This window comes from Haliaeetus leucocephalus, unplaced genomic scaffold, assembly GCF_000737465.1.
Source record: "Haliaeetus leucocephalus isolate CR32 unplaced genomic scaffold, Haliaeetus_leucocephalus-4.0 Scaffold140, whole genome shotgun sequence".
Lineage (NCBI taxonomy): Eukaryota > Metazoa > Chordata > Aves > Accipitriformes > Accipitridae > Haliaeetus > Haliaeetus leucocephalus.
The window spans coordinates 6,390,741-6,418,388 of NW_010972576.1; positions in this window are offsets into that span (position 1 = coordinate 6,390,741).

The window sequence follows — 27,648 nt, forward strand, 5'->3', positions numbered from 1 at the left end:
AATAACTTCCCTGCCTCATGAAGTAGTAGAAAAAAGGCTGACTGCAGTAACTTCCATTTTCTTACATACAATAAAACCCTTGAGACATTCCTATTAATAATCACTGACAAATGCAAAGAAAAACATAAAATAAAGACCTGAGTAAAGTTTTAGGAAGAAGGGGGACTTATCAGTTGTGGAATTCATCTGGGTATGACACAGGTTGCTGCAGACATAAAGCTATTCAAAGTCCTTGCTTCAGGGTTCTGGAATATAAAATATTCATGGTGTATAATTTTGCATAATTTGTTTAGCTACTGAAGCATAATTTAGTTCCTTGGTGCACAAATACAAAGAAAAGAATGAAGGGAAGAACAACATATTTTACCAAACTAAAGTTTTTTTGCTATTCTGTTGTGTGTAGTGTATGACATCCACATCCATACAAACTAGTCTTTAGATACTACAGATATGTATAGATATCAATACCAAAGCATCTTTAATGTGTTCAGTGTTAAGATTCTTATGCTTTTGTTCATTTGCTGAAGATACTGACTTCCCCCCAGCCACATGCTGTACTCTCAGAAATAATCTGAGTGGGGCATAGTCAAGCTCCAGATTCAGAAAGCATCTTCTGTATTCACCAGCTCTAGGCTAGTTTGTACTTGCTCAAATGTTCTGTATACAAAGAAGAAACACAACTATAAAGAATCCAAGAAATGTTGTGGATAGGATATTCAAAGCTATTGGTATTTCAGCCTGATTTCCCTTCCATTGAGCTAAGCCTAATCTGAAATGAACTCAGCAAGTTCAGAACACAAAGCCACACACTCTACCCTGGATTTGCAAAATCAAACCCAAATCCAGGGTTGCCCCCAACAAAGCCACATCCTTTTTCTGACATTCACTCTGCACCAAACTCCCAGTGACTAGATTCAAAAGAACAACATGAAATAAGAGCACACGCTCATTCCTTTTTAACCACTCGTTTGTTTTCACACTTTTACTCAGTTGCCTAATAAAAATGATTGCAAGATAGCTTTGAAAGAAAGGGCTGAGACTTCAAGAGCTCACACTTTAAAAATATAACATACCAGAGACAGGGAAGGGGAAGAGTGGCAACAAGATAACGAGAGTCCATGATAATTCTTCCTTTACTGAATTTGTGTGTTATACTTACAGTCTGTCATCTGCTTTTTAAAAATTTCATTATATGAAATTTTAATAGAATAGATCGTTAAAAACAGTAACTTTTTTCATACACAGACAAAAAGATTACTGACAATATTGCTGTGAGTCAAATTTTGCTAATTGTTCTTCCAACTCATACATGTGCAATCCCTTGGAAACACCTAAATAAACATATATAGATACATAGGTATCAGAAGGAATTTTAAGATTAATATTTTGGGAGATTGTTTTTCCATATTTATTGTTACAGTATTCTTGCAACCATCTATAAACCATAATAGACTTTATTCTTTTAAATAATGGCTACATGTCACTTCTTTCTTCTCTTACTCCAAACACACTTCACTGGGAGTTTGGCCAAAGCAAGAGCTTTTGGATTACAACACTACCAAATATAACGTGCAAATAAACCTACAAACATTAACATGCATTACATCTTAGGGAAGAAGTCTCAAAAGTTAATAAGGGAGTTAGGGTCTCCATTTCCCTCAAAAAATAGACCAAACTGAGTATTTAACTACATTTGGAACTTTTCAGATATCCCATCTTAGTTCTTGTGAAACTCACATGGAGAAATATAGATAGATAGATAGATAGACAGACAGACAGACAGATAGATGTATTGCTCTGCTCTTTCACTTTGGCCACTGAAGCCACAGAGAGCTGCTCATTTCCTGTCACGGTACAACAGACCCCAACACTGGGGAAAACAAGGGGTGAAAATCATCATGAAACAGGCTACACACACCTGATTTTGAATTTCTTGAATTCTGAGGCCTTTTTATATGGGAAATGACTTCTGTATGTTTATTTGTAATCTAAGTTTCTTCATGTAAAAACCACTAATTTCAGCCCATTATGCCAGCTTCAACATAAGTAGTACATCATAATCTGGAAGGCCTGATAAGGAGAAAAAAAATACCAATAATTGAAAGATGTTATGACCTTACTGGTATGTACAAAATGATAAAACAGGAAACCATCTATTCAACACAACCCAAATGAGTTTCTGACCTGCTATTGCCAGAGGGAACATAATCTTCTTGTGCAAAATTACTTTCCTATCATTTTTTAATTCACATAAGATTCAACAAGTATGTAAAACAGATAGGGAAGGAAGACAGAGAGAGTAAACACACAATAGAAATTCCTGCAAACTGCAAATTTTCTTCAGAGTCCCTAACCAGCAGATCAAACTTGACCATTTCCAAGTTAACTGCGTGTCAGTTCTGCCTTTGTGTCTCAGGAAGCTCTGGGAGCAAGAATTACCTGGGCTTGGTCAACCAGCAGCAGATTATGTATTGCCTGCATTTACCGTCTGTTTGCAAAAGAACAGGGTGATAGTATACAACATAACAGTTATTTAAAGCCCTTTGGAAAATCAAGTCACTAATGCTGAGCGTTTCTATACCTCGGGCTATATGAAGACAAGTTAAGTGCTGATTCTGAACTCTACCATTTTGTTTTATTTCACTACGATGGGCAGGCTGGGAGTTACCCAAGACAACAAACGTAGCCATAACCCTTCTTCATGGTAAACATATAATTTCCCCAGTGATCCAGTAAGCAATAACAAAAAGTTATGTGTTGTACATATAGTGTTTATATTCCCCTGGGTTTAATATGGCTCACAGTAAAATTGATTTTCTGGAATCTTGCAATAAACCTCATCAAAGTAAATGAAACCCACGCTGGCTTTTTATAAAGTGATTGGATTCAGGGTGATAAATTAACCCTCACTGTCAGAAAGACTCCCAATAATGCACTTGCTCGATTAAGCTCCTCCAGACTCTGTTTAGATTTTAATTTTTCTATAGGACTTACTTAACTCTCTCAAAGCTTCCAACTTAATGCTTGCAGAAGGCATAGCAGCTGAAAACTATACTTTTTTCTTCTCAGACTAAACAGATCAACCAGATTTATATTTGCTGAGCACTTGCTTGACACTATTCTCTAACCTATATAAAAAAAACCACTGGTAGCTATTCATATCCTGTGGGAGTGAAGAAGAGGAAAAAAATTACTTTCTGCTTACTAAGAGTTCCTAATCAAACACCAGGAACTGAGAAGGATTTAATAATTCTGAACTTTTGTACACATGTGAAATCAATATTTGTAAGAGATGCTAGAACAAAATCCAATGGATATCCTGCAATAACCTACAGAAGCCTGGCTCACAACAGGCTCTCCTGCACTATCCATTCCCAACAGATGATTCCCACCCGAAATGACCACCTAGACTTGCCAAGTCTAATTCTTTACCAGTCTTTGGACATTCCAGTTTTTCCACTGTTTAGCAGGAGGCAAAATGTGTAAAAAAAAAAAAATTCAAAGTGACCTTCCCTAACATTCCTCAACAGCCTCTAGTGACTTTCTTGAATAAAAAAGTGTATGAGATCTACTCACAGCTACCGTGCAATATGTATGAAAACTATTTGTGTTGCCATATTTATTCCTGGTTAAATGATAAAATTATTCATTTAACCAGGAGTAAAACCTCTGAGATTTTTTTTCTCATTTCCCAGCCTGTCTAGGGAAAACAGGCTGCGGTAAACAATCATGCCATATTTTATTCCTACTTAAATGAATTATCATAATAATAATTACTAGCAAAAACATCTGGTTTCTGCTCAGCACAGACGGCAAATTCTTTGACACATTGCTTGCATTTCCCCTCCTTCTTAGTCTCCAGGCTGAGGGTCTCGGTTTTTTTTTTTAGACCAGTATACATGCCAACCTCAGAGCATGCCTGATGGTACAGATTTATGGAGAGACTGCTGATGACCATAAAATGTTTCCTCTGTTTTTTCTGCCTCCAGAAAGTTATGCCTTGTAATAATATCATCTCTTTAGAGCATTTCCCTGCTTTTTATACAGATGACATTTGCATGTAAACAAGTTCTTGCTGTTTTTCTTCACTACTAAACAATAGCCAGAAAAAGTAATGTTCCCTTTGACATCATATTGGCCTGTTATTGTAGAATGAACCTAATGTCACTATTTAAGGTTCTGAATTAGAAAAAATGGGGCTATCCAACAGAAGCAATTTAACTTGCAATTTAATTAATACTTCCACTGTAACAGAAGATTGTTATTTTGTGGCAAAGAGAAACAAGAATTACAAATCACCTCATTTATCATGTGAGACTTTGAACAGTACTGATACTTAAGTACACTAACAGTATCATCTTTTGCATTTCCATAATGCCTTTTATCAGAGGATCTGCATTAGTGGCTGCTTGAGTTGTTCTCCCTCCACTGAACAACGCTGGAACGGAAAGGAGAGCTCAAACCCAGCAGCAGCTACGGTCCAAGCAGCCCAGAAGTATGAAGTAGTTGGGGGCAGGGACGTGAAGTCAAATACTGCCCACTGTCATGATCTCTGCACATTTTTCCTCAGGGTACAAGGGGATGTAGGGCCTCTGAGAATCTCACGAGGTTTTGAGGGGTGATATGTATGAAGAGGCCTAGTCAGGGCCCAAAAAAGGTTAAGAAACCACCAGACAAGAAAGATCTTAACACATCACTTTAGAGCCATGAGGCTTAAAGACAAGTCTCATAACTCTGGGGAGCCATTCAGCATCTCAGGCCACTGGTACTACGCAAAGCTTCTCAAAGGCAGCAGGAAACCCTTGGGGGGGACAGGCATTTACTTTCACAGCGTGGCTGCAGCCCAGTTTATTATGAACAAACCCTGCATGCAGCACAGCCTTTTCCAAAAGAGTCTGCCTGGCAGTCTCCAGCATTTCACCTTTGTTTAACTGGCCATGTCTCTCCCATTTCATCCTCTTCAACCCCTTGGCCTGGGGAGATGCCCTTTCTCAAGCAGAGCAGCTGGGCAAGGTCCCCACTGCCCACCTATGGTCCCGCTGGGTGTGCAGCAATGGGGAGGGTACACAGATGACTTTGGCCCTAGTGTGTTAAAAGGCCCTCACACTTGTGCACAGCTGCCTCAGGGCTGCTCTGCACTAAATACTATGTCCGTAGTCCACAAGTACTATGTCCATAGTCCACCAATACTATGTCCACCATCCGTATGGTGGACAGCATGTATCAACTGTAAGGCAGTCCTGAGCTCCCTCACTATTACAAGGATACGTCAGGTCATCCCAACCTCGCTTCCTCGCCACAGTGACTCCTATGCCAGAAGTACAAAGGAGATTTGCCAGAGCTTGGCTTGCAAACAGCTTATTAATATCAAGCAATTTTGGATCCTGGAGTGTTTGAAAAAGTAAATAAATATTAGTCTCATTTCACAAATGGAAACCAGAAGCACTGAAACATTCAGTGACACATACGGAGCCAGGAGCAGAGTTCAGGGATCTGGACTTTGCTGTCTCACCACTCCTGCAATGGTCCCCTTTATGTCTTTCAAAGAATCTACGTTAATACAGGCCATTGGTCTGCTGGCATATTCTTGCTGAGCTCGGTGATGTAAATATTTGGTTTTGGTTCCCAGCGATCTGAGCTAGAAGAAAACCTGCCCCGCAGTCTGTGTGGTGTCACTCCCAGGATATGGCTTAGCTCTATACACACCGATACAATCAGTATCATCTGTTTTATGTCCTTGTTTGAATCACAAATGGTTCACCTTTCTTTCATCTAAATTTAAGTTTATCTCAACTGCCCATGATATGTAAGATTTCAAAGTTAATCATTATAAGCTCAAGTTCATAAAATCACTCTTACATGAAAGAAGCAATTAAAATCAAGCATGTATTCACTTAATAAAAGGCCTATACTAACACAAGGGTCACTACATTTAAATCCTTTCAGCAAATGACCGTAAATCTTATTAAAACATTTTACGTTCTTTATATCTTCTTTATAACCTCTTTGTAAACTTTCAAGGTTAATTCCTTGTCACTATTTCAAATTTTAACATTGAAAAGTTATCTTCAACTTGTCATTTAACATTTAAGAAACAAACAACCCAAACCCCTCCAAATAAAACACAAAGTATTGTCAGAATTCTACCACATAAGAACATTTTTAAACACATGAATGAAATAAGAAAGAACTTTTATCCATTATATCTAGTAGTACATGGAATAGGACGTATTTACAGCTTACAATAGGTCATCAAGAAAATAAGTTCTTGTGACGTTGTATTTGGCGAGAACCTTTACCTAGAGGATAACTTAGGCTCCTGAGTATGAGTTAGCTGATTGGTATCTAACTGAAGTTTTCCATTAATAGAAAGAATACAACAGGATTTTTCTAGAAAAGATTATGCTAAGCATATGAAATTGTAATTTTTTTACTATGATTAATGTGTTACATTCTAAGACCCTAATCTGCAGGCCATACTAATACAAATAACCTCATGGATTCAACTACCTATGCGAGTGAAGGCTGCAGTATGAAATGATATGTTCTAAGAAGAAACAAAAAACAAATGGAATCTTCATGATCCTAAGAGAGGGATTAATCAGAGCCAAACAGAAGTTTCAGAGGGAAACAACTTAGGACTCATACTTGCCAGTACCTACCTCAGGTTGCTTTAACTTTCCAAAGGAAATGAAAGAAACCCCATATTTTTAGTTGCTGTTATAAGACATTTCCATTTTACTAGGTTATCTTTCACACAGATAGGGCCAAGAGTCCTCTGTTGAGTGGTTTGATTTTTTCTACCGCATTCCATAGTCACAATTTCAGTGGCACTGACTTTAAAAAAAAGTTGTAATCTTATAGCATTCCCAGACACCTCAAAAATCCGTTTCAGTGACTAAGCTTTGGGGCCAAAACCTGTATTAGGCAGATATGCCAATAACTCATATAACATCAGGTACATCTGAGGGTGTATTCATCACTGCTTAGATCTAACATCCTGGTCCATTCACCATCCCGCACTATTGCATGGAGTGGAGTGTGTGTGTAAAAACAAGTGCTTCCTCACAGCAGTCTGCTCACTTCATAGTAGGGTAATTTATACAGAAAATCTTCACAGAGATTGACAGGGAGGAGATAGCAGAAAATCAGGGAAGGCAACTGCTCTACTGTGAGGTCTGCCCAGAATCCATGTGAGAAAAGCAAAACCAACCAAACAAAAGGTCCTTCTGGATGTAGATAGTGGTATGCAGAGGCTAAGGTTACAACAACTTGAGCTATGTTTCTCTTATGTTACTCTCACACTCCTTTAGAAAGGATTGCAGGAACTGCTATGGTAAAAACTAGGAGCCTTGTGAATCACAGCTTCTGTGAGAGCTGGAATCAGCCACAGTATCAGTGCCGTATGGCGGCAGACATGTCATCTCTACAAAGCACACAACAGAAGTGTGATACTATGAAACTTGCAAAGACCTTCACTTTCTCATTCCAATCCCATGATGATGTTAGATCCAGATGGTAGACATAAATATCTAATAATAACAGATGCTACTTTTACATCAAATCATCAATAAAAACATGAAAGATGGAGGCCAAAGATGAGCCAAGCCCAGCTGACCCAAAAAAAGATGACTCTGATTCTAACTGGTTGTCTGTAAATAACAATTCTTGAACCTCCACATTTTCTAATAATGTACTTTTGTACACAAAGCATTTTCTTCCACACTGGCATCACCAGAACACTCAGCATTGCTGAAAATCAAACTGCTTCTATTTATATGCCTAAGCATTGATTTAGGAGCCTATTTTAAGCATCTCAGTCTGAAAAGGTTTCCATTTTCTCCATAATAGAGGAGTGTGAGCATTAGTGTGCTGTCAAAATGTATGGCTTGAGTAGGGATGTGAGCCCCAGTAAAACTCTATCCAGATGCCCACTCACCCTCTCTCTATCTTCCCCTCTCCCTCAAAAGTTCCTCTGATTTCTAGATTCATTCAAAGCATTCAACATTTACTGTAAGACAGTCCAGAACATAAAGGTCAGGAGGCCGGCAGTGGAGGGACTGCCTCCTTTTCATAAACAATGGTGAGCCAGGTTGAGCTCAGGGGTGCAGCCTTGTGGTTTCACTATCTCTATAGTCAGAAATGGGCTGCCCCTTCCCATAAAGCTCAGGCTTCTCAGTTACATAGCACGGAAAGGATCTGACTGCTCTCTGAGCAGCTGGGCTATGCAAGAAAGGGTGCTTCTTTCTGGTACAATGACTGGAGGTAGTTACGGTGGTAGCCCAATAGCAATAGGTGAAGGCCAATAGCAAGTAGGTGCTTTAAGAAGCCTTGGCCAGAGTACATCCAGTGAAGAAGTCAAGTGCAACATTTGGGGAAGAGTTATGAAAGTGGAAAATCAAGCATATACATTGTTAAACATAGGCAAGTTTGGCAATACACGAATGTGGGGTAGGTCAGATAATGGAAAGGCCCGTATGGGTGAAGTGGGATAGGGGTGGGTAAGATGGCACAGCTGCCTGGCTAATAGAGCAATGGAATTCTAACTGGACTATAATGGAGAAAGGTTTCTCAAACTAGAAGAAAAGGTAGGTTGAAGGTGACCTCAGCTTCATTGGGAGGTAGAGGGAACACCTTTTTAAAAACAAAGAATAGTAACAGACTTAAGAGGGGAAGAGTCCCCTCAGTGAAAAAAAGATGGTCTCCTGTCCTCAGACAGGGGCAAGACAGAGCACCTGCCTGCAGGAGGGCCTTTGGTTCACACGCCAAAGGAAAAGGCAGCTCTGGGAATGCAGATCGAGCCCAGAGATGCAATGCAGCATCATCACTCTCTGGCGGGAAGAACCATACCCATCCGGCAGCAAAGGTGCTGGCAAATCCAAGCAGCAAAAGTCAGAGCTCATTCGTTACTGAACTCGCAGCAGCACGCCCAAGTGCCCATGACTGCAACATGGGGCTGGTTCTTACCTACAGAGCAAGTGGCTAGTAGAAACATTAATCCACTGAAGAATAACTGTATTCATTAGGAATCTTAAATTATCACTAGGTAACATGCACAGGCTCAAAAAGGCCTCCGCCTGAAGTGATTACAGCATGGAACAAGGTTTTTACTAATGATATGAAAGTATGGCTTTATTGTTCAGAGCAGGGCTCCTTCTTGGGATTCTCCCATCCTTTCAAAGAGAGTTGGCAGTACAAAGGGACAAGAAAATTGATTTAAGTGTCTTGCGAGGGCAGGTCTAGGTGAACTGGGAAAATGGTGTTACCTAATCAAGAAATTCAAAGATCGAATCTGCTGAATTAGTTTTCAAAATTAGTTATGAGGCTAATTCTAAAAACAATTCACCAGTTATTTTGATAGAAGTCTGCCTGATTACTTTATCTCCTAGGGAAGGCATCTGTACTTGAAACACATGACATACTAACTTTGAATTAGAAAATACCATTACATAGATAAATAAAACACAAATCTTCTCCTCCCTGCAATTGTTCTGACAGAGAGATTCCAGCAACTTTTCTCAAATGCCTGCAAGCAGGGAAGATATAAACTCTTCCTTCTCCCCTGCTCTTTCTTCCACCTGTAATTTCAGCAGCTCCTATCCAAACCTTTTGCTCCAGGTAAGCTAATGGACTGGACATCAGATTGTCCTATTTGGCATTCACTGTCCCAGCTCATCACCCAATAAATCCTTTCTTTAGACCTGAATTTCTGGTAATCTTGGCAAGAAACTTTATCTTGCCTGTGCCTCATTTTCTCCAACACTAATCTTCTACTTCATTGCTTTCTCCTCTGTTTTTCCTCTTTACCCCTTATTCCTGTGCCTCCAGAGGGTACCTACCCCTCCACTTGTCTAGACTCTTCTGCCTTCTACTTGTACAAATTTTCCCACAATGACTTTTCCCAGACCCATCAAATTATCCTAGCCTTCACTGTCCTTTTTAACTCAGTTTTCTGTCCTAGCCACAGTTCCCTAGCTGCCCTGCCCTTCTAAACCTGCATCATTCCCACATATATTAATCAAATGTCTGCATCCTCCTCTTTCCCTGTGTATTTTCTTGCTGTCAGAGTAGGTCTCCATCTCCTGAGACTACATGGAAGCTCTTCAGTGGGAGAGTAGCAAAGATCCAGATGAGTGTCACATAAATGGTTGTGACCCCTTTCCTAAATGCAAATGCTCAAAGGAAACCATGCTCAGCTTGATAAAGCACAGTCTAGCAAAATATTAAGAGGAAATAGTAGATGCCCTGAACAGAAAACATTTCCACATTGCTCTTGATTATGTCTAACACAGAAAGAGGGTAACAACAAACAATCTCTCATACCATGAGATTCATTATAATGTCAAAAGAGCTGGCATTTCTGGGACAATGGATGTATTAGTGTGACATATCTTGCTACACAAAAAAGGAGGTGGATTTCCAGTGTTTAAAGGCAGGAGGTCTTCTGCATTTTTAATAAACTGAACAATACAGAGGTCATGTTTTTTTCCTTTTCACTGTGGGATTATAAGGTTGAGTCTAAGAATGAGAACATCTCCTGGGAAGTACTAAGTCCCTTATCTGTCATCTTGGGAATTGATATAAACTGCCATTGAGTTCATCAGTGTCTGCTAGAATATGCTCAGGACATCACAGGATCATAACTATGTTAAAATAAACACATACAAATACTGCATCTACCTGAATCTCCTGACTCGCTTTATCAAATTCACAGCGGTATGGTTCCAGATGAAGAAGTAGAGACACTAGTTTTCTTATTAATTTTTCTATTTCAGAAAATGTGGAAGACCAAAGATTGTAACTTATCTGAAGACAGGTGACAGGAGAAGGGAGAGAGTAGAAGGACAACGTACCAATGAAATGTTGACAGTTTTCTATTTTTTTGCCAATTGTTGCTAAAATGACGGTGATGTTTATGAAATGTATAATTCAAAGCAAATTTGCCTAGATAACCAAGTTAAAAATGCTTTATCTTTCCTAACAAACATTATGCAGCAATCAGCAAAACCCAAAGTACATAACATAAACTGAAAATGCAAGAAAACAAATCTTTTCTTTTCCCCTAAGTCAACAAATTTTCTGAGCCCAAATAAAGTTCTTGGCTTTCTTTCAAATCTTCACAGCTAATCAATAGTTTAGTCATACGATGAAAAATGATGTATCCATATTCTTCACAATTGACATTTGCTAACTGTCTCCAAGGTCGCATTGATTGCCAGTTATTCAGTTTACCCAACTTCTGTTTTGAGCCAAATAATATGATCTTTGTTTCATTAATATTTAATAGTAATTTAGATTGTGCCAGATGATCTTAAAGCTCATTTAAATCAGCTTGAAGATAATATTAAGCTTTCTTCTAGTATAATCTATTACCATAAATGATTGTGTCATCTGCATATAAATGGCAAGTTGAATATGATAATGAAGTGCAAAGATTATCAATATAGAATGACAAATGCATCTGACTTACAATAAATCCTTCAGGGAGTCATTTATGCTGTTTTCAGTGGTAAAAGATGCATTGTTTCACTTCAAGCATTCTACAGAAAACATAAAGGATTTGGATCATCAGATATAATATTTATCCTGTGTGAAAAAAGAAAATAAAAATTTCAGACTGTAGAACTCCCTCTTTTCAAGTGTAGCAATTACAGATCATACAGATCTGTACAGATTATATTTTTTGTACAACAGGCCTTGATTAGTTATTAGGGTTTTTAAAAGAGTGATTACACTGAATAATGTGTTTTTATTTAGAATGGGTTTAGTTTGTATATGTTTCTCACTGGCTGGTCATTTAAATTAGTTCATTTCAATTATCACTAAATGCCATGCCCATTGAAGAAATCTACCTGAATGCAGTTAACAGTATGACATCCAAAGCTGTTTCCTCTACATAAACGACAGCTGGGAGGGCTGCAGGGAAAACCTGCTTGACAATAAGGCTGCATTTAAAAGAATTAAATTGTCAAATTCTCTAGGCTCGTGGGTTTAATTAAAGTCAGTGGACAATTTTAGGGACAAAAGAAACAATTACAGCAGTGAGAAATACTAATAAATACATTAGAAATGGTTAAAAACAATTGAAGAGAAAGTAAGTGCATTTACTGGCAGATATTGTCTAAGGAATTTATATAAAATAGCCATGACACAGCACTGTGGAAGACATGGTGAGGCGACAGAGACTACTGGAACTCAGCACTTGCTGAGAATTGGGAGAACAGATACACCAGATCTGCGAGCCGTCTCTTGCTTTCCATCCAAAATATTCCCACTCAAAATTTCACGTGTTTTGATTATCACAGAGACCTTACAATTTGAAAATTTTCTGTATCTGAACTAATCATTTAGCTTGGGTGCAGGTACATATGGGAAAAGATGAAGGGTTATTTTGGCCTCCTAGGATCTCAACTAAGAAGTTCTCAGCATTTGGTCTGGCAGATTCATCTCTGCAATAAACTGGTCACAAATAAATCTGGACTAGAAAGTGGAAGGGTTTTATTTATTCAGGAATGAAATTCTGGAAAAGCCTTGTAAATGTGGTCATGGGAGCAAGAAATGTAGGAAGGAATACATTGTACAGATGGGATGTACAGAAAGGATCGTAAATTAAATTAAGAGAACTCCTAAACCCAGGAAATTAATTCTGTGGTGTGATTCCTAGGGAATCCAATCCTTAAGCATATGCAAAGAGTTTTGAGAGCCAACTGGATTCCTGGGTGTCTGTGCTACACTTGCATTAGCTTCATGGTTGAAGACTCTAACTTGTGTGGATCAGAAAGGAATGTTCTTTTCCTTCCTTGGTCTATCATTTGGCTTCTGGAAATGGGATGATACAAAAACCAGGATGTAAACAGAGTACAGCTGCGTTCCTAGTGACGTAAAATTCTCAGATGAATGGTGTCCTGCTCACACACAAAGGATTAAGCCATTCATCAGATTTAGGATCAGAAGGACATCTGTCCTTCAAGTCAGATTAGCAAGGATCAGAGGGGGTTTATTTGCCCCAACAGTAATTTAGGGCATGATCAGCTTCTTGGGATCACACAGGAGTTAATTTTATAAATATTTTGCTAGCACACAGACCTGGAAGACTAGTAATATCCTCCATTCTCCTGCTTGCTCCATGTGACAGATTACAGGGGCAGCTCTCAGACTTTTACCACAATCTTCAATTTCTCTTAAATGTTAAGAACTATGATGTCTGGTGACATAGGATGATCTATGGATTCTTCTGAACTAGTATCTACTGTATGGTTGTCTGCCAGAGCAAGAAAGAGAGGATTCAGTTGCCCAGATGCTACCTGCTGGTCCTGCATTCCTACTCATCTATGCATATGTATATCAAGTGCCATATACTTATATACACTCTTTGTTATGCCAGGCAACATGGTATATGATAGGCTTCTAAAACAGCAGGTCCCAACTGTGATCTGTAAGGCCGTATCATGTGCTCTGCAGCTGATTCACAAAACCTATAGAATAATAACATTTATCAGTTTGTCAGTTCTATGTGGTTACACTGGTGTCCATAAGAGTGAGGGCTGACAGTGGTCCATAAGTTCAAAGGTTGCAAAGCACTAGTGCTCATAGTTTCTACCTTGGTACGTCAAAGATGTCCTGCTGATAAGGAGTAACTGCATGTGCACTCTGAAGATGTGCACTTGTACAGCTTCAGCCTTCACCCCTCAGTATCCCTGGGATGCTGGGACACCTTTATTAACATGCCTTGTATCTCATAGCTCGGGTGAGTGGTATAGGTATTTCAGCCCTTAGCCCAGTGGTTTTACTCCAGGATAGGTGTCAAATCACCATATGCCTTCCATAGGCTCTGTACCCCATCTACAAACTCATTCCTCTGTGACTCAAACTTGCCTCTTCTAGTGACAAATAAATTCCTAAACATAAGACCAAGAAACAAAGGATTCACTGTCAAGAAATTAATTACACTATTCAGCAATTACTAAGATCCTAAGTATACTAATCTTAAATAAGAGCTCAGCAGAAAGGGCAAGCATGTCATAAGCACGCTTGATGCCAATGTCACACACACACACACGCAGAGTAACATTCTTGTAGATGGCAAATTTCATCCTCACAATTGCTAAATACTCATAATTCCTCTGTAGGATCATGAACGAATTTGAAGAGATCCTGGATGTGTTCTCATCTTTGTGTTTATCTACTTCTGAGACCTCAAAACACTTCTGTAGATTGACAGTGAATCCCCTGCTACAGGTGATACAAAAAACAGCTGTAAACCTCTCCTAAGTACCTAGCCAAAGCTGTGTCATACAGTATGCCAGAGCTGAGAGTGCACCATGGTACAAGGTATTTGAGAACCACTTGTATTAAACCACATTGCTCTGCAGAGTTTCTGAGCAGTGCTGTTATCCATAAGTGAGCTGTTTCAACTCCTTACACTCTTGGTTTATGCCCGTTGTTTTTAACATGTACAGCACTCATACCAGCTAAGTGCAGAGATGTCCAAGGTAAAGGAAGTAATAGCAAGCCACCTTATAAATCAGACTCTACAGGAAAACTTCCCACACATACACCCCATGAATTATAAGACTATTTACATGCCCACAGTAACGCTATTGTATAATAGATAAAACAGCATGAGCACAGACAGGTTTTCCTTTTCGTAGAGGAGAAAAAAGAAGTGGTACACAGTCCAATGTAGAGAGATGGGGTTTGAGTCCATATTACATTTTCTGTACCAACTGTTTTTCATTAAAAATTCAAACGCAGCTCAACTTCAACTGGAGTGCAAAGCAGTGTGAAAACTATGAATCATTATGAAGTATTTTTATAATGTAGAGCTATTTATTCTTTGACTTAGATTTAGCAATAGTGATTGATTTTTAGTCTTTTTAGCATTTAGACTTGTAGCATTTTTGTTTAATTCAGGTTGTTCCCTTAAGAATCAGCTAGGACACTGATGATAACTTTGAGGGAAAAAAGTCACCAAAACCAACAATTGCAATTTGTTTAAGCTCACCATGCAAAAGATTCTGATGGTATAAACTGCAGAAAGGTCAAACCTTGAATTAGTAAATTTATCTTTCAAATAAAAAAAACCCCTTCTCACTCCTGAAATTATAATATTAGCTCTTAAAAGGGAAAAGACAACCAAGTGAGATTTTTCTTTTGTAGGTTTCAAGTTCAAATCCAGACTACCTGGGTACATGTTAAAAGTGTTGTCATCTCATGGATATCTGGTGTCTCCCCTAAATTAGTTCAGTAGATCTCACTTCAAATTCATCACAGTCCTTTGCACTAAAGGACAGGCTGTACAGGCAACAAAACACCATACGGGTCCTGAAAGGCAACACTAATTTTTTATGCCGAGAAGATAGGACTGTTCCTCTTTTGGCAGTTATTAAGCAAGTCTCTGCCATACAGTTAACCCAGGCTTTCATTCAAGCACCTGTAATCCACAAAGATAACCCACTGACCTGAGTTATAAGCAATTTCTAAGCCCAGACTGGCTTTTACAGGTTAGACCTTAGTGTCAGCTATAACTCAGATTCGAAGAGGAGTAACATACAATGAGAATGAAAGGGGAGCTGGAGAGGCTGAGGAGGGGAAATCAGTTTAGTGTCCCTGGTCTTCCTCCCCCAGTCTACTGCAACACTTAAGGGATGAGGAGATGAACAAATGTGTTTTCTTTCTGCATACAAGACAGATTTCTATCAGATAGGTAAGAAGAGAAAAGCAACTTTTTCTAACTGCCATCACCATCACATCCAACTGTGAGAGAGTGCTGATTTTAGTAGTTGTGTTTTCTGTAGCTTAGAAAATGACGACAAAGAAATCAAGGAGGTCAGAGAAAATAAGATTTCATTAATCATGGTGAGTAAAGAGAAGGGCTTGAACAAAAGTTGCAGCTCTGGACAGAGTCAAAAAGCCTGATTCTCATGGTAGCAGGCTGGAGACACATTAAGATTTAGAACCAGTCTATATGGCAAGGACAGGAAAAAGGAAGAGCTGGAGGCAATTTGCAGGCTACAAAAGCTTCAGTGACAAAAGGTTAGGGATACTGGGACAGTCTATTAATCTGCCCATCAATGTACAGCTTCTATTTGATGCTCTGAATATGTTTTGTACTTTGATACTCAGCAAGCCAGTGTGGATTAGAACTACTTTGTGGTGGAAAACTTGGCCATGGTGGAGAGGGCAAAGCTGGGCCATCAGCTGAAATAGCCTTAGTGTAACAGGCCACAGGTGATGACCAGCTTTAGTCACTGACCCCTAATGACCACCTGCCAGCACTCTTCTCAAGAGTCAGAACTCACAAAATTTCAGAAAAATAAGAAAAAGATGTGAAATGGCTTACAAGAAAGTCTGTATGACAAAGCGCTTGACACCTACAGGGGTAACAGACTCGGCAAAGAGAAATGGAAGCAGGACATTCTGGCCTCTCTGAAAACACCAGCCAGAACTCAGAAGACCTTCAAGAATGGGAAGGGTTTCAAGGGAGGGAATTTTGTTCAGGTGAGTGTTATTACTCATATGTCAGCAATTCTCACATACTCTCTCTGAGTGACACAGATCTACTTGTCTTGCACCTAACTGAGCGGAGCTGAATAGAAAGCAGACAGTCATCAGTGCCCCTTTCCCTCCCATTCCCAGAAAAGAGTGCTTGCGGAGGTGAAACTAGAGATGGTGTTTAGATGCTGCCAAGGCTCACTTTTAGTTTAGAAGCAAAGAGGTTCAGCTGGGGCTGGGCCTAATGCAGCTGAGAAAGAAAAAGGGACAAAGGACTGGGGAAAAAGCACCTATGAATTTTCCATTTACTAACCTACTCTCACTGCTACAAAAACAAGGGTTTATCTCGCAAAACAGTGACATGAAAGAAAGGCTGTAATAGGCTGCTAAATGAAATGCAGATAATATCATTGCAAGTAGGCAAAACGTGTTCTTGTATGTCCATTAACTTGTTCTACTCCAAATTGCCTACAACAGGTGGCAGAGTCTGGATGCAATGTATTTTGTACCTTGCAACAGCTGTGAACAGGCTACCTGCTGAAATGTTAAAGAGACATTACTTGTCGCAACTGTCTCACATGACCAAGAGCAGTTCCAGAATTCAAAATATTTCCTTGTTCTGAAGTTAAATTGGGCCACTGTGATATTCATTCTGCAATTTAATACTCAAAGGCTTTGAGAAACGAACAGATAGATAGAAAGAAATGGGACTAGAGATCTGCAACATTTCTCACATTTTGATATGTTTTTATGTGATATTAGCACAAGACCAGGTAAAGTGGCTTTTTAATAATCGTATTACAGACTTCAGGGCCCGGTTCTTCAGCTAGTACAAGCTGGCATAGTTCTGTTGACTTTAGCTATGATGATTTACATTAGTTGACAGACTCTCTCTATACACACCCTATGTAATTCCATATTTACAGCTTCATCCAAAGCAAATTATAAAGACCAAATTGGAAATGTAGCTAAAATGTCTGTTAACTAACTTCCAAAGTAGAAGCCAAGCAGCTGAGTAACACCAGGTTAGACTGTCTAAAACTACAGCTTTTTCTAAATAATCAGGGGAAACCAAAGGGAGAAATTGGTTGAATGAATGAATGATATAATCAGTGAGCTTCATTTAGAGGTCTTCATAGAAACATCCCTTTTTATCCAACTTGAATATAATATATACCTTTTCTCAGATTAATACTGAAGGCTACCCACAGAAATGCACCATTTCATTATTGTCATCAGGAAACAATGCAACATACATGGTTTCTTAGAGAAGACCATAAATACACATTACAGTAACACCCTTCTTTGTCTATATAAAGCTCTTCCAAATGCAAGGACCCAGAAACAGAAGAGCTTGGGGGTTTTGTGTGCTTTTTTTTTTTAAATAAGTGTTCTGAAGCTGTTTTTCATTATTGGCAATGAAATTGTAATAATCAATACATACTTTCAAGGATATAAAGTTAATTTTAAATATGGAACTATGCGTATATATAACACAGTTTATCTGCCTTCTAAATTACAAATAAGTCTGGGCAATAGTCCTAGTACCCATTAAGGTTAAATATAACAACTGTTTTCAGAGATTAAACATCCTACAACTTGATGAATGTTATACATTTATTATATTGTTTGTATATAAGATGCATCATACCGTGTTCTGTGCATAAAAGATCAAGGGAAGCTTCTAATTTAAACATCGTTTCAAAAGCGATTATAATTCATATTTTACTTAAATCCACCTTAAATAGGAAATGTTTATTCACTGCCCAGAAATCAACCACTTAAAAAAAAATAATTCTGTAGATTCAAGTTTTGCTTCTACCACCATTTATTTTCCTACTTCATTCTAATATTAAAATAAATAGATTTTTAAAAGCCCTACAGGCAAAAATAAATGTACAGATATATCAACATTTTTGTATACATAGGTCCATCTGTACATACTTTCATTATTTCTTCATTGATACAGAATTTTTACCCTTAAAAAAGATACTTTATAACTTTTCCTCACTAAAAATTGAGTAAAAAGTAAAAGGTACCACTGAAACTTAGTCTTGTCAGCTGTAGCACAGTGACAGCCAGACAGAGAATCAGTGGCAAGGACACTGAACAAGAAAAGACTATGGGACAAATTGTGGCCACATGGTGTTCATGAAACTCAACTCTCCTAATTTTGAAGCGCACTCCCTGAAATTGGATGAAAAGCAAAGAGTGCATTACAGAACTGCCAGTAACATCTGTTGGTTATGTCTCCGTTTTATTTAAAGAACGTGCTTGTTAGCACAGTTTGCCTTTCCGCAGCCTATTTTTTTAAGGCAGCTTTAGACTTTCAGCATAAGTTAGCCTACTGTACTCTCCGAGAGCATACAAGGCCTGGTCTGCTTAGGAAGGCAGGCTCCGGTGGAGCTACAGTACCTCTAGTCTTGTTGTCAGTATGGAAAGCAGTCAAGTCTGGATTTCAGGAGAGTATGGAACTGTCACAACCTCTTATGGCTACTGAAATAGCCAGGGTGACTACTGAGCTTCAACTCACAGCCTGTAGACTACACACAGTCCACAATGGGCATGTCCCTGGCCCACTGCTAACAGCATTTCAGTCTGACATGCAACTGGTGGCTGTCCTTGGGCAGGATCTGTTCTTTTCTCTTCACTGTGGAGGGGTGCAAGCACAGCAGTTCTGACACCACTGTCTTGTTGTGCCCCTGTTAGCATCTGGACCTGGCTTCTGACCTACTCACAAACACCTTGCTCGAGTACCCTCTTCCTGGGGAGAAGAGTCCATGTTCTGCCAGTTACCAAAACACATGTTCACAGTCTAAACAAGGGGAAGACCCACAACACCACTGTGAGAGAATAATATCATGGGCATTTTCAGTTTGCAATAAAGTGGAAGCAGAATGGTGGTAATGGCAGATAACAGGCCACAGATTATTTGTTTTGATCACATGTACTTCTATTTTATTTCCAATACAGTCCAGCTAACAAGCCACTTGAAGAGTCTTGATGTGCAAATGGCCTTAAACACCAGTATTTGCCCTTTTCCAGACTAATCAAGCTCCTCACTGATATGCTCCCATCATCTCTGCAGCAAAACAGGACTAATTTCAGAATCAGTGAAACGGCACTTTGAAGAGACCTTCAGAGTAGCCTTGTTGATTTACTGGCTGGACTCAGATTTCGAGGCTCCTCCATTTTGTTAGCTTTTCTTCAAAGTACTTCTGTTGCATTTACTGAATTATTTCATTTCTGTGTTTATGGTAAAGTATTAAAACATCAAAGAAAAAGTACAGAGGTTCCATTAAAATGACACATCAGATTCAGTCTTAATACCTATGAATAACCTCCAACATTTTATCAATAGCGCACCATCGGCTTTGCACCAGGCTACCATTCAAAAAATCTTAACAGCATCCAGACATTAACAAATCCCACATACTAGCACAGGATCTGACCACATTAACTCTTGCTTACAGGTCATAAGATCAGGTCTCTCTGTTTTGTATTGCAGTTGCAGAAAGCAGCTTCCCAGACATCCAGCCTTTCCCTGTGGAGGGGGGACAGGACTGCTCTCTCCACCACACTGCTTGCAACAAGAGCTTCACCACAGCAGGGTGCTCTGGGAGGCCCTCTGCAGAGGTGCTGTGGGCACCACAGCTGTGTCATCAGGACATTGGAGCAGACTCAAGATCTTCATTTAGGGACCCATCCTGATGCAGGGCCCCATTCCTTTCACGCATCCCCTGTATATATGTTACTGAAAAATGAGTAATACAGAGCTCTTCTCATACCAGCAATAAAGAGTTCTTAGGGACAGTTTCTTGAGCCTACATATTTTTTCCAGTATAACTTAAGGATACTGAAGGCCTATTAGCCCATAAAAGGCTGAAACGTAGCTATCCTAGAAGGTGACCATGCTTAGCATCTTGAACCTTCAGAACCCCTGTGCCTCAGTTCTTCAGCCATAAAATGAGGATAAAAAGTATTTCCCTAACTCACAGGAATGTGAAAATCAAAACTGCAAGGTATCCTGCTTACAAGGTAACAGGGATAATAAACATTCTCTAGAGTACTAAATGAAAAAATAATCTTGGCAAATAAAATGTTTTGGTTTAGCACTCCCTGGCTACTCAAATTAAACATTCACTGAAAACAGTGTAAAAGGTATAAAGGTCAAGAAACTCAAAGTTTTAACAGGCCTGATAATATTTACTTCACCCTTCTACTACCCTAACTGGGCAGTCCCCTTAGGGCACTGGTTGATCCTATATACAGTAAAACACACGCTGCAGAACAGCGAGTGGAATTATGGATTAGAGTATCAGCTTCTGAATTCTCTGTTGTTAATGGATTTAAATCTGAACTTTATTGTTAGGTTTTTTTAAGGTGTTTTTTCTGTGCCTAAGTTCTGAACCATTACACACACATACATTCTCCTAAAACTGCCAGGTAACTTGGTTCACTTCTGGAACTGAAATGTAACCTTTAATTTTACAGCCTATACTTTAGAAAATTATGCGTTTGAGCGGCTGAGACTTTTGGAAGGTGGGATTGGTACACCAACCACATAAGAAGTGGAAAGCCACAAGGGAATTCTTTGTGCTGTGAATAATGAGTCAGGAATACAGTTATGAAAAGCACATATCCCATTCTCATCAATGTGGTGACTCTTTCCTAAAGCTCTTCTCATCCTCTGCAGCCACTGGTAAAATGCACAGACATAACCTCAGATCCAGTATAAACAAATGAAATGTAAATGTCAGTGTGGTTGTAGCTATGTCCCCTAGAGCTGATTTTGCCACAGGATTAGACTGAATGTAAATAATAGGTAAAAGTATAGCACTTTGAAAGAAACACGTCAATTTAAATTAGATAAGGCTTCTTATTTTATCTTACAAACTATGATCCAAGTAAGATTCTCTGGCTTTCTGCCAAGCAACTGGGCAACAGGCACTGAAGACCAATGAGTGTTTGCCTTTTGTGACACTTGAAAATCTTTGGATTAATTCACAGCCCACTATTTGCAACCCAACTCAACAACAGCCCACTGCTGAGCTCTCATTGCCTGTCCCTTTGGTGTCTGGTATACCTTGCTAAACAGAGCATCCCCAGAAGCAAATCTCCCTGGGAGCAAGGTCACATAGGCAAGTAGATACAGGATGACTGCCAGCCTCCTACGCACTAGGGATACTTTATACAGTCCATGTAAGTATGTATATAGACACTCTCCCCATCTCAAACACCACACCCTGGAACAGCTGAAAGAACAGGCCTTAACTCTGCTGTAACTTGTCCAGCATGTTCGGTTTTGTAGCCTCCGTTTGACTCAGACAAGGTTTAGTTCCGATTAAACCTGCCACAGTTGGTTTGCTTCCCTAGACAAGTAAAAATTTATTGATGCACACTCATCAGTGCTTTCTAAAACTTCAAAGATGACCTCGAATAAGCAGGACAAGTCTGCACAGCTATAAGCATTATTACATGAATATAATCTTTCTATCTTCAGGAATAAACAATTTAAGAACCATTATTTATAGCGTGTGGTGGTGCTAGATTGTTTTAACTTACAGAAAACATTGTTCTTAATAGTATGGCTTCCCCAAAATTAGCATAAGCACTCTTTTCCTTTAGAAATCTGGGCTAAATATGAGCCTGTATAGATCTCCTTCAAGGTTTGGGTCTCAGCTCTTCAGGAATTTTGATTTGTGATTCTTGAAATACTATTTAGCCTGATCCTACGCTTTTTCACAAAATCTTTGGTGGGAAATATATGCATAGAGAGAGTTTTCTAAATGAACTGGTTTAGCTCTATTGCTATGTACTGAACATAATACTGTGCACAAATACAGTTTTTGGGGGAGATACGGTTACAGATGGACATCCCTGGGCCATGGATTAGTCTAGCTTGCTTTGACCCACTGATTACAGCCCAAGCACACCTCAACCCCTTTTGCAGGTTGACAGTGCAAAGATGGCCTCTGAACAGAGGCTTCTGCAGCATCAAATGGAATAAAAGAGTTGTGGTCATTTCTAAAGTAATTGTTTTATAAAGTATTATAAATAGTAATAATATTTATATTTAAATAGCTAGTATTTCAAAGGACAAGATATCCATCTGATCAGTATATGCTTTGAATTTCACACGGCATTATTAGGAATGTTTTCTCAGCACACGTAAACCAAGATTAGAGCTTTTTCATTACAATATTCATATTGAAGCCTATGACAGTCATCAGACAACACACTACTGGGAAGTGACATCTCTGACATTGGTAATATTGAGCCATCAGCATCAACAGAACAATATCTTTCTTGTTTGATACTGTTTTAAGGCAAGAGTATGACAACTATACAAGGAGATACACACAACAACAAGACGACTTACTGGAAGCACCAAAGCGAGTCGGTGGTTGGTAAGACCCACAAGGCTGAAGGAACTGCTACCACTGGGGATGAGCCTGCATCACCCATCTTTCTTCTCTCAGTGTGGGCAGCACTGGACACTATAGCATGAATGAATGCAGACCTGTCCAGCGGGCAATAATAAAATAAGGAGTGAGATCAAATCAAAGCAGGAATGCAGACATTTTATCCCATTCCCTTAATCACTTGATTGTTAAACCTGCTGTGATTGCCTTAGGCAAGGTTTGACCCACTGACTGTCCTGAAATCAAATATGGTGATACATTTTGGAAAGTACAAGCTCTACGTGCACATCTCGGACACTTTTCAGAGACATTTAGTTCAACTAAACTGCCATGGAATAAGCACTATTACATTTCTTCCTATACTATATCCTGCAACTTAGTCACATTCTGGTTCAAACTTTTGACTCATTCAGTTTTTATGCTGGTTATTCATTTTATAATCCAGTTGTTATATGTTCACTTTCATTACTTATTTTCTTTTGCAATCATCCTAGGATAGGGACTAATTATTTTAATAGCTCTCATTACAACATGCTGGTGCACTTGCTTTTCTTTTTTAAATGGAGTTATGTTGTCGTGGTTTACCCCCAGCCAGCAACTAAGCACCACGCAGCCGCTCACTCACTCCCCCCCCATCCAGTGGGATGGGGGAGAAAATCAGGAAAAGAAGTAAAACTCCTGGGTTGAGATAAGAACGATTTAATAGAACAGAAAAGAAGAGACTAATAATGATAATGATAACACTAATAAAATGACAACAGTAGTAATAAAAGGATTGAAATGTACAAATGATGCACAGGGCAATCGCTCACCACCCGCCGACCGACACCCAGCCAGTCCCCAAGCGGCGAAAAACCCCGCCCCCCCCCACTTCCCAGTTCCTAAACTAGATGGGACGTCACATGGTATGGAATACACTGTTGGCCAGTTTGGGTCAGGTGCCCTGGCTGGGCATGAGAAGCTGAAAAATCCTTGACTGTAGTCTAAACACTACTGAGCAACAACTGAAAACATCAGTGTTATCAACATTCTTCACATACTGAACTCAAAACATAGCACTGTACCAGCTACTAGGAAGACAGCTAACTACATCCCAGATGAAACCAGGACATATGTTTATACAACCTCTTCTCACTGAACCACAAGAGAAATGGCAAACTCCATTATGGGCTATAGAAATAAACAGTGCTTTTAGCAAACTTTTCAACAACAAATCAGGGAAATGGGAGTAAGCATGATGAAAGGGTTGGAAAGGCTCATGCCCAAGGAATTAAAATGATACAAAATACTGCAACATCACTGCATCTAACTACACTTCACTGAAAAGGTTTTAAAGTCAACAAAAGCTTGACAATAGGACGACTATACAAATAACTTTATCAAATACACAAGCCTGAAGAGGACATGTGGGTACAACTTAGAACAGGAGCAAATGTTAAAGCCAAAATAAAATAACCCCTGTATGTATGCATACACATCTGCATGTGTAATCATCTAAACTTCTCATCTCCAAGGTGAGAAATTTTGATGAGCAAATAGATTTTCCCTTACCTTACCCACATCTTTCCTGCTTGCACAGCCCTGACTATAAATAGTCCCTTCTACAAATGGCTTCTGAAGCCCTGGAAGGAGGAGGATCATCTTGAAAAGGGGAAGGAAGTTCCTTTAGAAAACGTGAAGAGAGAAAGATAGATGTCCAGATACTTGGACACAACAGATATTTACACTGCTGGCTGAACTTACAGACCTACTCTGTCATGGGTATCCATTTGTTCATGCCTGCATCTGTCACGCACATGTTTCACTGAATAAATGTGTGCTGGAGAGTACAAATGTCCAGAGGTTCCCCTATCAAAAATCCCCATGTTTGCTCACCCTGCTAAAAGCAAACAAACCAACCAAGCACAGGCTCAGAGAGGAATGCAGATTGGTAGGGACCTCTGAAAGTCTCTGGGCTACCTTGAAAGCTCAGTCAAATGGCACAGGACCTCTTCCTGTGAAGTCTTGAGTGTCTCCAGGGATGGATTTTCTGCAGGCTCTGCTGGGACAGCCTGACCCAGGGCTTAACCACCCTCTTTGGGAAACTTTTTTTTCCTAATACTCAGCCAGCTCTGCCCTTGCTCCAACTTGTTGGCTCCTGTCCTTTTGCTGTATACACCTCTGAGAAGAGTCTGCCTCTGTCTTCTCTGTGGCCTCTGAGGGGTATTTGAAGAGAACAGTTCCTCTCCCTCAGTCCGCTCTTTTCCATGCTGAACCACCTCTGTGGCCCTGCTCTGGGCTTTCTCCAGGCTGTCAATATTGCTCTTGTTCCAGGGGGTCCCCAAACTGGACACGCGGTATTCCAGATGAAGCCTCCCAAACTGCTGAGCAGAGGCTAATAGTCCCTTCCCTGTACTTGGCAGCTACGCTCTTGCTCAGGATGTGATCGGCCTTCAGCACTGCAGGGGTACACTCCTGACTCGTGCTTTCCTTCTTGTCCACCGGGACTCAGCCCCTTCTCAGCAGGGCTGCCACTGGCCTGCCAGCCCCAGGCTGTGCCTCGAGCTTCCTCAGGTTCCTGGCAGGCCATCCCTCCAGCTTGCCAGGGGCCTTCTGAATGACAGGCAGGGACCTGTGTCAGGGTCCTTCCCAAGGACTGTGACCTTCCAGCATGTCAACAGCCCCCTCCAAGTTGGTGTCACCTGAGAACCTCCTGAGAGTACAGTTTGTCCTGTTGATCAGGTTGTTGCTGCAGATATTCAGTAGTGCCAGCCCCAGAAGTGACTTATGAGGAACACCACTTATAATGAGCCTGCAGCCAAAGGACTAATCACTGGCCTTTTGAGCGTGACAGCCAGTTTTTCGCCCATTTTGTAATTCTACCCATTTTAGTCTGTAATTCCTCAAGTTAACTATGGGGATACTACACCAGACCATGTTGAAAGCCTTCCTAAAATAAATTCACTGTTCTCCCCTCATTCACAGAGCCAGTCATTTCAACACAGAAGTCATTCAGGTTGATCACCTACAGTTTGCCCTTCAAAATATTCATTGGCTTTTCCTGATCCCCTTCTCATCCTCCACGTGCCTTGAAATAGTGTCTATGAGAATTTGCTCCATAATTTTCAGGGCTTAGGGGACACAAGCCTGTCCAACTTGTAGTTTGCCAGATGTCTTTTTTGAAACTGGGTGCACCATTTCTGTCTTTCCCGTCAACAGAAACCTCCCCTGATCGCTATGACCTCTCAAAGATAAGAACTCAGCTTTACAATGACATTTGCCAGCTTCATCAGCATCCTTAGATGCGATCTGTCTTATCTGATGGACTTATACATCCAACTTACTTAACATAGTCCCTAACTTGGTCCTCCCTACCATGGATAGAAACTCTGTTCCCCAAAACCTCTGTGGCTAGGCACAGAGATCTGGGAGTCCTATACACACTTAGCTGCTGTAAATACACACACAAACACAGACCCCACAACCAGAGTACTCAATCAAATGGCAACTATATATATAAACCTGCCTACTTGTCACTGGTAGCGAACCAGACAATTAAATACAGCAAGAGACATAATTAAACACCTTACAGTACATGAGGGGACTTTGTCAGCATGCGGATACTGGCCTAAAAGAGCACTGTTTACCTGAGAACAGAAAGATATGCCCACAAACCATCTAATCCCAGAGGACTTTATACTTAGCTACTAATAAGTGCAACGTGGTATTCATAGGGAGCTATGCTGATAGTGAATGCTTGCAGTGAGCTCATTGTCCAGTCAGTGCATCTCATGCTGAGAAAACGAAGCCAGATTTGGACATTTGCCAGTTCAAATTTCAGTTTGAATTCTGTGCCTTTTTCTTGTTTTCCAAACTCTGTTACCCTGCATGTGTGCTGTGTTTGAAGCATGTTGACACCCTCTGCCTTGATGCAGCTGGCACCCCAGATCAATTACTGGACGCCCATCTTGAAAACACTTGAAAGGAAAACCACAGGGAAGATGATATGGTTGGCTCTCAAGCCTGCTGGATATTGGCTGACCCAGCATAGCTTCATCCCAGTGGAGTTCCTTTATTTTGTATCTCTTCTCTGAAAACCGTGGAGATTTCCAAATATCCTGTGTACTAATTCGATTTTCCAGTGGCTATCACAACATTGACATGGTAATGAAAAACATCATTTCCTAAGATGCACTCTGAACTTTGAAAGCAGCCTTTTTTTTGGTTCATATAATTTAGTCTGATCTACTTCCAATTCTCAACTTCCTTTTGATCTTCCTCTGCAGAGATGCTCAGAGTAGCACTGCTGCAGGGTGATGATTCTGATCAGTAACCAATAAACACTATCGGCACTCAGACTTTATTTGGCTTTTGTTATAGTTCCTCAAGATCCAGTTTGGATTAAAGCCCACCCCACTGCATATACAGATAGATTAAAAGAGGTTCCCAGTTTTGTACAGCTTAGCCAAAAAAGCAAATGGTCATCACTCACTGCAGGAGTGACTGCTCTACTGAAAATGAGGCTTCCAGCACTGATTATGCAAACAAACCCAGTGGCAGTTGGACAACTCTTGCTGACAGCAGTCAGTGAGCTTAGGCTGTTGCTATCACATACATGCAGCAGCTCTGAAAAAGATGTGCAAACTAAAGCCCTGCTTTCCACCACTAAGGGGGACAGACTCCCATACTCCTAATGAGTAAAGACAGTAATAACCTGCTATATCACGACACTAAGTATACCGGCAGTGAC